The sequence below is a fragment of the Procambarus clarkii genome, chromosome 2 (genome assembly GCF_040958095.1).
Source record: "Procambarus clarkii isolate CNS0578487 chromosome 2, FALCON_Pclarkii_2.0, whole genome shotgun sequence".
Classification (NCBI taxonomy): Eukaryota; Metazoa; Arthropoda; class Malacostraca; order Decapoda; family Cambaridae; genus Procambarus; species Procambarus clarkii.
The window spans coordinates 49,048,019-49,064,029 of record NC_091151.1 but is presented as its reverse complement, the minus strand read 5'-3'; the positions used below and the strand labels follow the sequence as shown (position 1 = coordinate 49,064,029).

Genomic DNA, 16,011 nt, shown 5'->3' with positions numbered 1-16,011 from the left:
AACGAGGCCAGTGTTAATCTAGTGAGTGTTTGTACAGTGTGAGAGATAGTGGGGGGGCGGGTGTACCGGCCCTCGGTTACTGTGAGGTAATCCCTCCTCCTCCTCACTCCTTGTTGGCTGTGTGCTGTCTTTTTAATTATCACATTAATTATCTCTGTCTCTCTGTCAGTTTGTCACTTTGTCTGTCTCCTTCTCTGTCTCTGTCTCCCTTTGGGTTTACCTCTGTCTGTCTGTCTGTCTCTATATCTCTGTGTCTCTATCTCTCTCTCCTCTCTCTTTTTTTCTCTCTCTCTTTTCTCTTCTCTCTCTCTCTCAACTCTCTCTCTTTTTGTCTCTCTCTCTTTTCTCTTCTCTCTCTCTCTCTCAACTCTCTCTCTCTCATCTCTCTCTCTCTCTCTCTCTCTCTCTCTCTCTCTCTCTCTCTCTCTCTCTCTCTCTCTCTCTCTCTCTCTCTCTCTCTCTCTCTCTCTCTCTCTCTCTCTCTCTCACTCTCTCTCTCTCTCTCTCGCTCTCTCTCGCTCTCTCTCGCTCTCTCTCGCTCTCTCTCTCTCTCTCTCCCTCTCTCTCCCTCTCTCTTTCTCTCTCTCTCTCTCTCTCTCTCTCTCTCTCTCTCTCTCTCTCTCTCTCTCGCTCTCGCTCTCTCTCTCTCTCTCTCTCTCTCTCGCTCTCTCTCTCTCTCTCTCTCGCTCTCTCTCTCTCTCTCTCTCTCTCTCTCTCTCTCTCTCTCTCTCTCTCTCTCTCTCTCTCTCTCTCTCTCTCTCTCTCTCTCTCTCTCTCTCTCTCTCTCTCTCTTTCTCTCATGTGTTGAGGTGTAGTGACCAACGCCATGTAGTGGGACTGGGCAGCCAGTTCTCCATCACACAGCGACGCCCCCTACAACCAATCAGTGGGGCGTGAACGGAAGTCAGATTATGAGGACAAGCTCAACGCTCTGAGCGCCATGTTGCCTGATCGGCCTCCTCCTCCATCCTCTAGTTCCCGTGGAAGAGTTGGTCCGCTGCGGGTGTGAAACGCAAGGTGTTCTCAAGTGCAGAACTGAGAGTGTGTTGGAAGTGTTTATTCGTGTGTTGACGCCAGGGTGTTGCGTAAATTGGACTCTTGGAATATACCAATTGTTGTATTGGGAGTATCAACATTTTTTTTTTTTTGGAAGACTGTCATCGAGGGTGGAAAAGGTAACATGTCTAGTTTTGTTGTTAAGACGGGAGGTTCTCTTGGGGGGGTAGACAGGTGTATAAGGGGGATTGTAAGTACTGTAATATATATTTACACATGTGTATTTGGAGCATATTCCCCTTTTTAACGTTTTTTAACATCGTAATCAAGCTTAATACATAATATGCATACTTAATACAATAATGTTTATAATATATACATACAAATTTCATTATTTTATTAAATATATAAGAATTGGAAATGTACAGTTTTCTGGACTAATTTCTGCGCCGATAAGTTAGGTATATATATGTAAATAAAATAAAATAAAAATTTGAGAAAAAAATATAGGGGTGGTAGAAGAAAATATTAAAGTGTTCAGTGAGAATCCACAAGGTCGTCTCTGAATACTCTTTATTTTCTTCTTCGAGGCTGTGGGTCCCTACAATTGCACCAGACTTCAAAATTCATAAATAAATAAACTTAACTTTGACACATGGCAGCATATGTATACGAATGTTCTTGTGCACAATTCATTTTCTAATGTATACCGGAGAATAATCAGAGCAACAAGGATTACTGTGAAGAGTGAAGAGTGGCAACGAGTAAAGATGTGTCATAGAGAGAGACAGACAGACAGACAGACAGACAGTCAGACAGACAGACAGACAGACAGATAGACAGGCAGGCAGGCAGGCAGGCAGTCAGGCAGACACACACACAGACAGACAGACAGACAGACAGGCAGACAGACAGACAGACAGGCAGACAGACAGACAGACAGACAGACAGACACGAAGTATGTTACAAGTGTGTGAAGGAATAAGACGAACCTGACCACATTTATCGAAACTGTGTAGCACAAGGCCAAACAAAGACAACGCCACCACAAACAAGGCCAAACAAAAACAACGCCACCACAAACAAGGCCAAACAAAGACAACGCCACCACAAACAAGGCCAAACAAAGACAACGCCACCACAAACAAGGCCAAACAAAGACAACGCCACCACAAACAAGGCCAAACAAAAACAACGCCACCACAAACAAGGCCAAACAAAGACAACGCCACCACAAACAAGGCCAAACAAAGACAACGCCACCACAAACAAGGCCAAACAAAGACAACGCCACCACAAACAAGGCCAAACAAAGACAACGCCACCACAAACAAGGCCAAACAAGGACAACACCACCACAAACAAGACCAAACAAAGACAACCCCACCACAAACAAGGCCAAACAAAGACAACACCACCACAAACAAGGCCAAACAAAGACAACACCACCACAAACAAGGCCAAACAAAGACAACGCCACCACAAACAAGGCCAAACAAAGACAACACCACCACAAACAAAGACACCACCATAAACAAAGACAAACAAAGACAACACCACCACAAACAAGGCCAAACAAAGACAACACCACCACAAACAAAACAAGGAAGACAAACAACAAGTGTGAAATGTTCACAGCTCCGAATCACCTGTATTTTTCTTCCTGTAACTCTCCATTTGTATTTTTCCGTTTAGCAAGTAATGTGTCCACACTCTCACAGCTCATTTATTTCCCAGCTTTTATCGTTCCTTTTTTTTATTGCGCTGTGATATTATGCTGAGAAGAACAACATTATCTCCTCTCATTATTTTATTATTATTTTTATTATTATTATTATTATTATTATTATTATTATTATTATTATTATTATTTTTATTATTATTATTATTATTATTATTATTATTATTTTTATTATTATTATTATTTTTATTATTATTATTATTATTTTTATTATTATTATTATTATTATTTTTATTATTATTATTATTATTATTATTTTTATTATTATTATTATTATTATTATTATTATTATTATTATTTTTATTATTATTATTATTTTTATTATTATTATTATTATTATTATTATTATTTTTATTATTATTATTATTATTATTTTTATTATTATTATTATTATTATTATTATTATTTTTATTAGTATTGTTCCTGTAGGAAATTGTATAATTCCCTGTCAAAAAAGTCTACTTCTCTTTCTCTACGTGTATACACGTTTTACTTAAGATCTTGTCTATATGTTTGCACTGTAAGCAATTTGTTTGTTGACATTGTTTATCTGCCATTGCTAAGTGGTTGTAGATTGTTAGGTTTTGTGTTTGATTGAATGGGACAATGCCTGTTCGGTTTATCGAGGCTAGACCTCTGGGGTAATGCACTGATATCTCCCCTCAAAATGCAAGCCACAACAGTAGACTAACTCCTCCAGGGTGTTTGTTTACTTCTAAGCGAAGTAAGATATCTCAGGAGTAAATGAAACGTGCCCAAACGTTTCGACCTACCCGGGAACTGAACTCGGGTCCATTGGCTTGTGAGTGTACTGCACCACTGTACACTGACAATCACGAAAACACTTTTAACATAACTATACATCAGGTCAGTTTACCCTAAAAATAAACACACACCAAATTAGTTTACAAGTGTATTTTAACAGTAGTTTATATTCGCCTCTGTCCCGACAATAATTTTCACAGAATTAGCAGTAATTTTAAGGTAGAGTAGAGAATGCTAGTGTCTGCGAATATTAGTGTGACCGCCTTAGTTTATGGCAGACTTGCATGGTTATGGCAACTTTGTGAACGGGTAATGAAGGGCCGTGCATGACTGCTGCTTGAGCCAGCGAGTCGTCCCAAGTATTACCCTGGAGGGAATGTTGTGTAAACACACACACACACCTCCACACTCACGGTATTTTACCCTTGTGTGTGTGTGTGTGTGTGTGTGTGTGTGTGTGTGTGTGTGTGTGTGTGTGTGTGTGTGTGTACTCACCTAGTTGTGTCTGCAGGATCGAGCATTGACTCTTGGATCCCGCCTTTCGAGCATCGGTTGTTTACAGCAATGACTCCTGTCCCATTTCCCTATCATACCTGGTTTTAAAATTATGAATAGTATTTGCTTCCACAACCTGTTCCTGAAGTGCATTCCATTTTCTCACTGTGTGTGTGTGTGTGTGTGTGTGTGTGTGTGTGTGTGTGTGTGTGTGTGTGTGTGTGTGTGTGTGTGTGTGTGTGTGGAGTGCTTCTCAGTGTTTTCTCATGGGCGACAAGTGTAAACATCTGTGAGGTTAGTAGTAGGGTTATATCTTAGATATGTTTCTACAAGAGGTGTGGGAAGAGGTGCTGGGGGATGGGGTGGATATGTGCGCCTGCTGCGGAGCCGCTCCGAGTAACAACAGCCTGTTGGACCAAGTTATCACTACAGTTATGAAGCCAAGCCGTGCTAGGGGGGGGGGAGTAGTAGAAGAATTGCAGAGCTAACTCTTTGTATACTCCCGGTATACTTCGGATATACTATACTGATTACGTGTTTTGCTTTTATTATGACTTTCTGATTTTTTTTGTAAACAATTATAAAACTACATATGTGTTAGTATACTGTATTTATATTTGAATCACCGAATGGGGGAACCCCGTACCCCTACCCCCCCCCTACCCTCCCCCCCCCCCTCCTCGCTTAACCAACTGCCGTACTATCATTAGGGTTAAGGAGTAATAGACCTCTCCGGTTATTAACATAGTTATGACCTACACTGCATATTTTATATGCGGGTATAACAACCACACGATACAGGCCAAAGAGCGACTTGGAAAGTATATATATTTCGTAGATATTTCTCGCATACATTGTGGGAAAGGTAGGCTGGTGACGGATTGGGTATGCTATTATCCGGGTGTGTGGAGGGGTAGTGGGGGACTTCTCTCTCTCCCCCTCCTGGTGGTGTGGGGTGGTGGTGGTGGAGGGGATGTGTATGAGGGTGAGTGGTGGAGTCGTCAGTTGTGTGTTGGTCTGTGTGAGGGAAGGTGCTGTGTTCTGCTCGCGGGAAGCCGTGTGGGGTGTGTGTGTGTGTGTGTGGAGAGATTACCACTACCTTGTTGAACCAGCCAGCGTGTATGGGTGTCCTGTCTCCCTGCCTTTAAGTGCCACTTATACTTCCCCCTCGTGTATGTGTGTGTGGCGTGCATACACCTGGTATACTGTCCACCACATCACACAAGGCAACAGTATACGATATCTTGAGCCAAACATCTTCAGGATGAGCAGCTGCTGTATTGACCCCTGTGAAGCAGAACAGTGCGATATCCTATTCAGTGTATGCATACTAAATTGAGTAAATTCAAGACTACAAATTACACCATTCTTGTTAACTACCTCTCAGCCCATTACACTGCGACTTTCGTGTACACAGTACCACAGTATTTCAATGCAGAAATTCAGTGCTTATCGTTAGTGAATTCAGAAAAAATATAGATTTCAGTGTCGTGGCGCTGGGGATCCGTTGTTAAAAACAGTGTGGTTATTGCGGAAAAGTGGCGTTACCTATGTATTCATCAGCCTTCACCTGTGGCTCTCCACAGGACCTTGGGAATGGTTAGTCAACATTATCAGTTTACACAAGTTGGGATATTTTGGAAATATTGCAACAGCGGTGTGTGTGTGTGTGTGTGTGTTTGTGTGTGTGTGTGTGTGTGTGTGTGTTTGTGTGTGTGTGTGTGTGTGTGTGTGTGTGTGTGTGTGTGTGTGTGTGTGTGTGTGTGTATGTGTACGTGTGTGTGTGTGTGTGTGTGTGTGTGTGTGTGTGTGTGTGTGTGTGTGTGTGTGTGTGTGTGTGTGTACTCACCTATTTATGCTTGCAGGTGTGTGTGTGTGTGTACTCACCTATTTGTGCTTGCAGGTGTGTGTGTGTGTGTGTACTCACCTATTTGTGCTTGCAGGTGTGTGTGTGTGTACTCACCTATTTGTGCTCGCAGGTGTGTGTGTGTGTGTAAAATTGTACCGTTGCGCTGAGTTTACATTATTGTTGTGTGCCTTACTGTTCCTTACGTTTCTGTTGTGTTAACGGTACTGTTGTGTTAACGTTATTGTTGTGTTAACGGTACTGTTGTGTTAACGTTATTGTTGTGTTAACGGTACTGTTGTGTTAACGGTACTGTTGTGTTAACGTTATTGTTGTGTTAACGGTACTGTTGTGTTAACGGTACTGTTGTGTTAACGTTACTGTTGTGTTAACGGTACTGTTGTGTTAACGGTACTGTTGTGTTAACGGTACTGTTGTGTTAACGTTATTGTTGTGTTAACGTTACTGTTGTGTTAACGTTACTGTTGTGTTAATATTACTGTTGTGTTAACGGTACTGTTGTGTTAACGGTACTGTTGTGTTAACGTTACTGTTGTGTTAATATTACTGTTGTGTTAACGGTACTGTTGTGTTAACGTTACTGTGGTCCCGGGTTCGATCCCGGGCGCCGGCGAGAAACAATGGGCAGAGTTTCTTTCACCCTATGCAGCCCCAGTAACCGGAGGAGTGAGGTGCAGTTACCATGGTATCAGTATGGTGGGGGTCCGTGGTGGTCCTTGGCCTTGCTAGCCTTTTAGCGTTGGACTTTATCATATGTTGCATCTTGACGCTCTATTTGGCACGCTTACTGAACATTTACATATTGCACGCACGCACGCACACACACACATACACACACAATCACCAGTTGATTGACAGTTGAGAGGCGGGACCAAAGAGCCAAAGCTCGACCCCCGCAAGCACAAATAGGTGAGTTCACACACACACACACACACACACACACACACACACACACACACACACACACACACACACACACACACACACACACACACATTGCATGGACCAAATGAGCCACAGAGACGTTAGAAAGAACTTTTTCAGTGTCAGAGTAGTAGACAAATGGAATGCATTAGGCAATGATGTGGTGGAGGCTGACTCCATACACAGTTTCAAGTGTAGATATGATAGAGCCCAATAGGCTCAGGAACCTGTACACCTGTTGATTGACGGTTGAGAGGCGGGACCAAAGAGCCAGAACTCAACCCCCGCAAGCCCAACTAAGGTAAGTACACACACACACACACACACACACACACACACACACACACACACACACACACACACACACACACACACTGTGTTTTCCATTGGTCCATACATAACTAAGAACGAAGCTAACTATTTTGTTTGTCTAACTGAAAGATTATGACGGAGATAGATTATCACTACATAATGTAAATATCTAGTGCATGTTTTAATGATAAGAAAGCATTTGGGTGTGGAGCCTCGTTACTCCAGACTCGTGAGGATGGGAGGGGAGGGTAAGGGGATGTGAAGATGGAGTGAAGGAGCCCAACCGCTCCTTCGACCATTGGGATAGAACGCCGACCCTGCAAGATGCGCGGCCGCCGCTCTACTGACTACTTCAAGTGGTTAGGTGACTTATTGTTTTGTGCTCCGTGAGTTGTATGTCGATCGTATAGTGACTGGTGTTGAGGGGGTGCATAAAGGTTATCTTGAGGTTATCTTTGGGGAGTAGAAGAACTCCCAGAACCCCATCAACCAGGTAACCAGGTATCTTGAGATGATTTCGGGGCTTTTTAGTGTCCCCGCGGCCCGGTCCTCGACCAGGCCTCCACCCCCCCAGGAAGCAGCCCGTGACAGCTGACTAACACCCAGGTACCTATTTTACTGCTAGGTAACAGGGGCATAGGGTGAAAGAAACTCTGCCCATTGTTTCTCGCCGGCGTCTGGGATCGAAACCAGGACCACAGGATCACAAGTCCAGCGTGCTGTCCGCTCGGCCGACCGGCTCCCCGGGATGCATAAAGTTTGAGGGGATAGGGGATAGGCAGACAGTACTGGTGGTCGAGGGGGTTGGGACAAACAGATCACAGGAAAGACAACACGAGGACCCAGCACCTGACCCTGTAAGGTTACACTTCTCCTGGCTTAAGGTCAACAAACCACCTCACTGCCTCCCAACATATGGGAAACCCATTACCCTCATGGTAAGATGTGATGCGAGTGTTTGCCTAAGGCCGATATTCATCAACCCTCTGCTTACGAAACCTGTACATCATTGTACAGGAATGAGGAATGCTTCATAGTAGTTAACCTGAGCAATACATAAACTACCGAACAACCGAGTTTTATTTGCTTCGTTAATCATAATAATATATTGCGTAATGTGCAGAATGGGGAGTAGAAGAACTCCCAGAACCCCATCAATCAGGTATCAACCAGGTATCAACCAGGTATCAACCAGAATGCGTCATCAAATGGAGTAATTACAGGTTCCGGATGAAATATAACCAGTACACAAGTCTAACTTTTGCACGGAGAATATCATATTTTTTAATGCTGAAATAGTTGCAAAACAGTTTAAAAAAAAATTGCCTTAAAGAGTCAAATATGATAATTATTTTACGTACGCAAATGAATTTAAAAACATTTAAACAAAAGTGCTTTTATTCAATTTACTGAACTAACTGTAGTCGGTGCTTTTTTTTTGGTGTGTGTGCGCGCGCTCGTGTGCGCGCTTGCTCTCACGTGAACAAGGGTGGATGGGGGGGGGGGGGCTGTAGGTGAGTTATGGGTCAGACCTGAGTGACAGGCCTGTAGGCCTACTGACCAGCCTACCTAGGTTACCTATCCCGGCCTTTTGAGTGGCCGCAACGGTCAAAATAAAGGGTAATACAAAGCCTGTACCCATGCTACCACCCTAACCTAACCGTCCAATGCGTAGAAAGTTTGGTTCCACAAGGGCCGTGACGAGGATTCGAACCTACATCCGAGAGCATCCCAGACGCTGCCTTAATCGACTGAGCTACGACATGGTCAAAAGAGTTGAAACCAGAAGTTCTGCTGAACTTATTTGGTTCTTACTGCTATGTAAGTTGTAAGCATGCCAGTAAGTTCTTACTTACCGGGATGCTCTTGGACGTAGGTTCGAATCCTCGTCACGACCCTTGTAGATTTGTTCATTTGATGCATCACGCTATTGTGATTTCTGTGTGCAATAATACCCCATATTTTGTCCGTTGGTAATTATGGGATGAAAATGAAAGTAGGCTACCAGCCAGCGTCCTTGTAAAGTTCTTAAGAGAACTTGTAAAGTTCTCAAAAGAAATTGTAAAGTTCTCACATGTCTACCCCCTTCACTACACCCTGGCCACCACCCATCCTCCCCCATCACTACGGCTGGTACCCACACTACACCCCAGACCCCATCTTCCCCTCACTACACTTGATACTCTTACAACACCCCCACGCCCATTCTCCGCCCCCTTCACCACCCCTCACGCCCATTCTCCGCCCCCTTCACCACCCCTCACGCCCATTCTCCGCCCCCTTCACCACCCCTCACGCCCATTCTCCGCCCCCTTCACCACCCCTCACGCCCATTCTCCGCCCCCTTCACCACCCCCACGCCCATTCCCCGCCCCCTTCACCACCCCCACCCCCATTCCCCGCCCCCTTCACCACCCCCCACGCCCATTCCCCGCCCCCTTCACCACCCACACGTCCATTCTCCGCCCCCTTCACCACCCACCACCCCCATTCCTCGCCCCCTTCACCACGCCCATTCTCCGCCCTCACCCCCGCATTCACTCACACTTCACCACGCCCATTCCCCGCCCCCTTCACCACCCCCCACGCCCATTCCCCGCCCCCTTCACCACCCCCCACCCCCATTCCCCGCCCCCTTCACCACCCCCACCCCCATTCCTCGCCCCCTTCACCACGCCCATTCCCCGCCCCCTTCACCACCCCCCACGCCCATTCCCCGCCCCCTTCACCACCCCCCACGCCCATTTCCCGCCCCCTTCACCACCCCCCACTCCCATTCCCCGCCCCCTTCACCACCCCCACCCCATTCCTCGCCCCCTTCACCACGCCCATTCCCCGCCCCCTTCACCACCCCCCACCCCCATTCCCCGCCCCCTTCACAAAGAGAAGAAAACCAAGACTAGTTTTGACAGCTGGGGAAATGGGTTGGTTGGGTTTACTTAAGCCGAATAAATAATATTTTGCCTAGGCCTATTGAGAATGACCTTTTTGGAAGTAGAAAAGCAATTAATATTTTTTTGTAATTATTATTTAGTTCGTGGTGAGCAGTGGATGGCGTGCGATTGGTTGAGTCAATTTCAACAAGATTGATTTAAATGTTACGAAATTCACATTTTGGCTTTGAAGCTTTTATTGTAACTATGTAAAATTATCTCGATAGTGCGTTACAGTTATTATTTGTGATGATTCCGGTTTTGTTCATAGAGTTGAATGGCGAGACACAAATCCAACTTGTGCAGACGAGGAGTCACAATAACCTGGCTGAAATGTGTTGACCAAACCACACACACTAGAAAGTGAAGGGAAGACGACGACGTTTCAGTCCGTCCTGGACCATTCTCAAGTCGATTGAGAGAATGATCGACTTGAGAATGGTCCACGACGGACCGAAACGTCGTCGTCCCTTCACTTTCTAGCGTATGGTTTGGTCAACAAATCCACTTGAGTTTGAGCACGTGGAGACACCACTCCATGGTGGGAACACCGTGTTCTGGGAGCTTGCTAAGCTTGTAAGGTTATGGTGGTGTGTGGGAGATGGGTGTTGTGGGACGCGCGTCTTACTAGTGGTACAAAGTTGAGTCGCGACACTCGCCGATCAGTAAACACGACTGGTAATGAGACTTTGATGAGGCTGTCATGACTTTGATGGAAAACTTGTTGCTAATATATATTTCTGGCGTGGATTGCTTGTTGGGACTTAGATTAGGATTTATTTTTCTGTCTCTTTCGGTGTTCTTTCAATCTCTGTCTCTCTCTCTCTCTCTCTCTCTCTCTCTCTCTCTCTCTCTCTCTCTCTCTCTCTCTCTCTCTCTCTCTCTCTCTCTCTCTCTCTCTCTCTCTCTCTCTCTCTCTCTCTCTCTCTCTCTCTCTCTCTCTCTCTCTCTCTCTCTCTCTCTCTCTCTCACCGCCTTGTGTGGTTGGGCTCTTAAGAGCCTGATGAAGAGATAAATATTGTTAACCTTGATCAGCTGGTCCGTGGCGCCGTGGACAAGACATAGTGTGCAGATTTATACACGCCGCCACAATATGTTAATTCCAGCCGAGCTCCTCACAAATCAAAACACAAATTACATTGGCGATCTATGTAGGATAGTTTCTCACTGCTGCTGGATAGTGTCCATTTGTGTACTTACCTGGCAGTGTGTGCAGGGTTGAGCTTCAACTGTTGGGCTCTGCCTCTTAACTATTAATCAACTGGTGTGAGCTCCTGTTGGGTCATTATTAATTCCATGCACTTTATATATAAATATATATAATATATATATATATATATATATATATATATATATATATATATATATATATATAATATATATATATATGTGTGTGTGTGTGTATCACGAAAATAAACACGTGATTAAGAATGTGACAATGTCAGACCACGGAGGAAAATGAAACAGGAATTTCCTTAAGTACTTTCGTATATTAAATACATCTTCAGAAGGAATGAAGATTCCTTCTGAAGATGTATTTAATATACGAAAGTACTTAAGGAAATTCCTGTTTCATTTTCCTCCGTGGTCTGACATTGTCATATATATATATATATATATATATATATATATATATATATATATATATATATATATATATATATATATATATATATATATATATATATATATATATATATATCAATACAATACACTGAGGAAGTGTATTGATACCGAGGAAGTGAAATGAGGACTAGATAAGAAAGCTGTCGAAGTTATTTCGATACTTAGTTTTAAATGTAAATATGATGATAAAAACCGAGTGAAAAAAAAAACAGTGAACAGGAGTTCACTACGTTGAACTCCCGATGGTAGAAAGCTGGGGGGGACTTAAGAGCAGATGTTCGAGCCCTTTGTAGCGCCACTATGTGAATACAAAGTACAAAGTTCATACAAAATGCAGAATGCAACATTGCCCTCATTAGTTTCCCTCTTGGTAATGTTGACCGGACTGACTTCTGTACTCGTACGTAACCTTAAATACTTAACTATGCAAGTGTGGCCAAACTGAATAGTAACTTAGTGTTGTTATCAAGCAAGGTTTGATGTCATTAATACTTAAATTGTGTGAATTATTTGTTTTATAATGTCCTTCGACCTGGTACTCTGTATTCCTTTCTCTCTCTCTCTCTCTCTCTCTCTCTCTCTCTCTCTCTCTCTCTCTCTCTCTCTCTCTCTCTCTCTCTCTCTCTCTCTCTCTCTCTCTCTCTCTCTCTCTCTCTCTCTCTCTCTCTCTCTCTCTCTCTCTCTCTCTCTCTCTCTCTCTCTCTCTCTCTCTCTCTCTCTCTCTCTCTTGTTTATTATTGACAAACATTCGACCTGGCAGGTCCCAGACTGACTCGTGACCACAATTGAAAACTTGCGTGACGGGCTCACAAAAGGCCCCCAGGCTGACTTTGGAACGGGAATTGTAATAGTGAATAACCCGGAATTTCAGCGACACGCATCTGGTCTTTGTTTTGGTTCGGAAATGAGAAGTCTTTTGGGTGATGTTGGCTCTCTTCCACGGTGCTTAGTGATCCTGGTGATGTAGTGGTGAGTGTTGTGGAGGGAGGTGGTGACTGTGGTAGTGTGGTGGTGTCTAGTGTGGTGGTGGTGATCTTGGTAGTGTGGTGGTGTCTGGTGTGGTGGTGGTGATCTTGGTAGTGTGGTGGTGTCTGGTGTGGTGGTGGTGATCTTGGTAGTGTGGTGGTGTCTGGTGTGGTGGTGGTGATCTTGGTAGTGTGGTGGTGTCTGGTGTGGTGGTGGTGATCTTGGTAGTGTGGTGGTGTCTGGTAGTGGGGACTGTGGTAGTGTGGTGGTGATCGTGGTAGTGAAGGAAGACCTGAAGAGGTGACTTGGTGTGCTCTGGTCAACTCCACCAGGATAATAATCCCCCTCGATATTGTTGATATTTGATAAAAAATGATGCAATTATTCTTTTCACATTGCAACAATGACTTAATAGTTCAATGTAAATATTACAAGTTGCAAACTGAAACTATTAATTTCTGTAACATTCAGGAAGTAGCGAAATAAACATTAATTCCAAGAATACGTGATTTTAATAATTTAAAATTTCATCCAAATCCGATTATGAAGTTATATGTACGATTGAAAGTCTTTTCATTAGAATTGCCATTGATCAGCTTTGTGTATCTCGGTTAACAGGAGACTATTATCCGAACAGTGAAATCCTATATTAGACAGTTATCTGAAACCCTTTTAGTGAAATACTCAAATCTGTGTATTATTGGAGGTCCGATATTGGGCCGCAGAAAAAAGGTATTTGGACGATGCCCTCGGCTGTGATGTGCTGTGATGTGTTCCTCTTGGACGACTGTAGATATTTCAGGTGTCTGTGATGCGTTGTATTAGATTAATTGTGAGTTAGTCTGGGAATTTGGTAACCAACCTGATAACCAACCAGGTATCAACCAGGTATCAACCAGGAAATGAATATGACCCGCTCCTGGGTTGTGGGTAGAATAAGTCAATTAAATCTAGAACAAAATCCAAATCAAACCATAAACCTACAATAGAACGGAAAGAAATCTTTAATAAAGGTATTAGTGTCAGGAGTCTTTTGTAATGGGACTGTATTCAGTATTTTATAATGGGACATATGTATCAATATGTGCATGATACATATTTCATATGTATCATGCACATATTGTTCCTTTAGAGGCCCCAAGAGACACTTCAAGATGCTACACGACCGCAGATCACATTCACTCGTAATATCTACCACCTACGGGGTTATTCATGCCCGTGCTGCCACTGATTGTGGTGGCTTAATCTTCATCAATCAGTGATCCCTTAAGGAGTTATTTCTGTGTGTGTATTTCGAACGCGGGTCATAATATTATCAGATGTAGATCATGGCATGTCTCACGTCTGCCTTCCAGGGAACACAAGTTGAAATTTAAGATATTCCCATAAATTTAGGTTTATTATTGAATAGATTCCGGCTGTTAATGTTCTCTGCACGATCATTAACAGCTGGAATTAACATGTTAATTCCACTGCACATTCTCAGCATCAAGAATTTTGCCTGATGGGGCAGTTGGTTCTCTAATAGGTCGCGCTTTTTACGTTTATCGTAACTAGCGCTATAAATGGAATCGGCAATGAAAAATAACCCCTCGCAAATATCTGCGTTTTCTATGCAACGAACTCGATAGGTGGGCTGTTTGGGTTTGTACGTTTCTGGCTAAGTTAGGAGGTTGGATTTTTTACGTAGTGGCGGATCAAGAGAACGGGATGGACTTGCAAGAGTGTTCGATCCTGGGGAGTACTAATTTATTAAGAGTAATCCCTTGTTAAGAGTCGTTATCCAGCCTATAATTTGACTCATGACCATGCTGGATAGTTTCTTTTTAATTGTGATGGTTTATTGTTATTTTATCTGTTATTATACTAAATTTATCCTAATTTTTAGTCATGTATTTCCTCTTGAGAATGTGATTTTAAATGTCGTGGATATTTCTCGTGCTAGTCCGTCTCCATTCAAGTACTAAGGTTTGCCTGAATCTGTCTCTCTCTGTCTCTCTCTCTCTCTCTCTCTCTCTCTCTCTCTCTCTCTCTCTCTCTCTCTCTCTCTCTCTCTCTCTCTCTCTCTCTCTCTCTCTCTCTCTCTCTCTCTCTCTCTCTCTCTCTCTCTCTCTACCCCAGAACCGTAAAGTGCATCCAAATGGCATTAAACCTGTGGTATTTTTTTAACAAAAGCCCGTAACATCAGAAAAATGGAATGAAAGAATTCATGAATTCACTCTGACAAGTTAAATTCCAGCTTAAAAAATGGGGGGGGGGGTGCGCGAAATTCCCCCCCCCCCCCCCCACTTGTCACCCACCTGTGATGAGTGGTGGCTCTACGCCCCCTGGTATATTGTATTCTCTCACTCGTACTTCATTTATGTTACATTATATTAGTTTATGTATACATTATTTTACATTAGTTATACCGTCAAGTTTAAAGTGTGGTTTAATATTCCCGTTTTCATTCGTTTTTTTTTTATATTTTTGTTTTTATAATGTGGATTTAATACAGTTAATAGGATGCTTGAATTTTTTTTGTTAGGGGGGGGGGGTTGGTGTTTGATTTTATGTGTGTTTGTTTTGTTTCTAGTTGTGTTTGTGGGGTTTAAAGGTTTTAACTAATGTGTTTGTGATTGATGACGTAGATGTGTTGTGCAGTGTGTACAGACTTATTGTGTGTGTGTGTGTGTGTGTGTGTGTGTGTGTGTGTGTGTGTGTGTGTGTGTTATTTATCCTGTGTTACTCTATGGAAGTAATTTAGATCTTTCACCACCAACTCAACTCAACCCCCCCCCCCTCTCTCAACCCCCCCTTCCTGTAAACCCCTACACGTCCCCCTCCCTCCTCCCCCCCCCCCCTCCACTAACCCTTGTCCCTTCTATTCCATTCCGCCTACCTCCTTAGACGCTATCAATCAAGCTATCAATCATTTTTCTTCTCACTCCCTTTCTCTTTTCTCCCTCTCGCTTCGTTCTCCTTCACTGTGTATTTTCTCTTCTCCCTCGTCCGGTATTTCCTGTCTTCCATTTCTGATGTTATCGTTTCCCCTTCATCTTCCCTTTGTTTCGCTTCTTCTGGTATCGTCCTCTCTTCTCCTCCTCCCTCTCTTTGCCTCGGGCTCTTGCCTCTTATCAATTTATCCCATTTCCTTCTTTGTATTTTCCATGCCTCTTATGGTCGTTAAGGTCTGTTTCTCTCTCTCTCTCTCTCTCTCTCTCTCTCTCTCTCTCTCTCTCTCTCTCTCTCTCTCTCTCTCTCTCTCTCTCTCTCTCTCTCTCTCTCTCTCTCTTTCACCGTTCCTGTGATGTCCTTCCCTCGTTTCCCGTTTATGTGAGCTCCATTTCTTTCTTCTGTGTTCGCTTCCTCCATTTATTTACTTTTTGAGTTCCCTCCCTTTCCTT

The 16,011-nt window shown here is 43.5% G+C and overlaps 1 protein-coding gene across 3 annotated transcripts in view; it reads left to right on the top strand.

Annotated features, from left to right (window-relative positions):
* The first annotated feature begins 972 nt into the window (after positions 1-972).
* The window catches only part of LOC123762245 (teneurin transmembrane protein Ten-m), a 312,258-nt gene continuing 297,219 nt past the window's right edge, over positions 973-16,011 (top strand). For all 3 annotated transcript variants that reach the window (XM_069325657.1, XM_069325651.1, XM_069325644.1), the window contains exon 1: positions 973-1,175. The gene's annotated coding sequence lies outside the window, so the exon portion shown is untranslated. The remainder of the gene's footprint in view (positions 1,176-16,011) is intronic.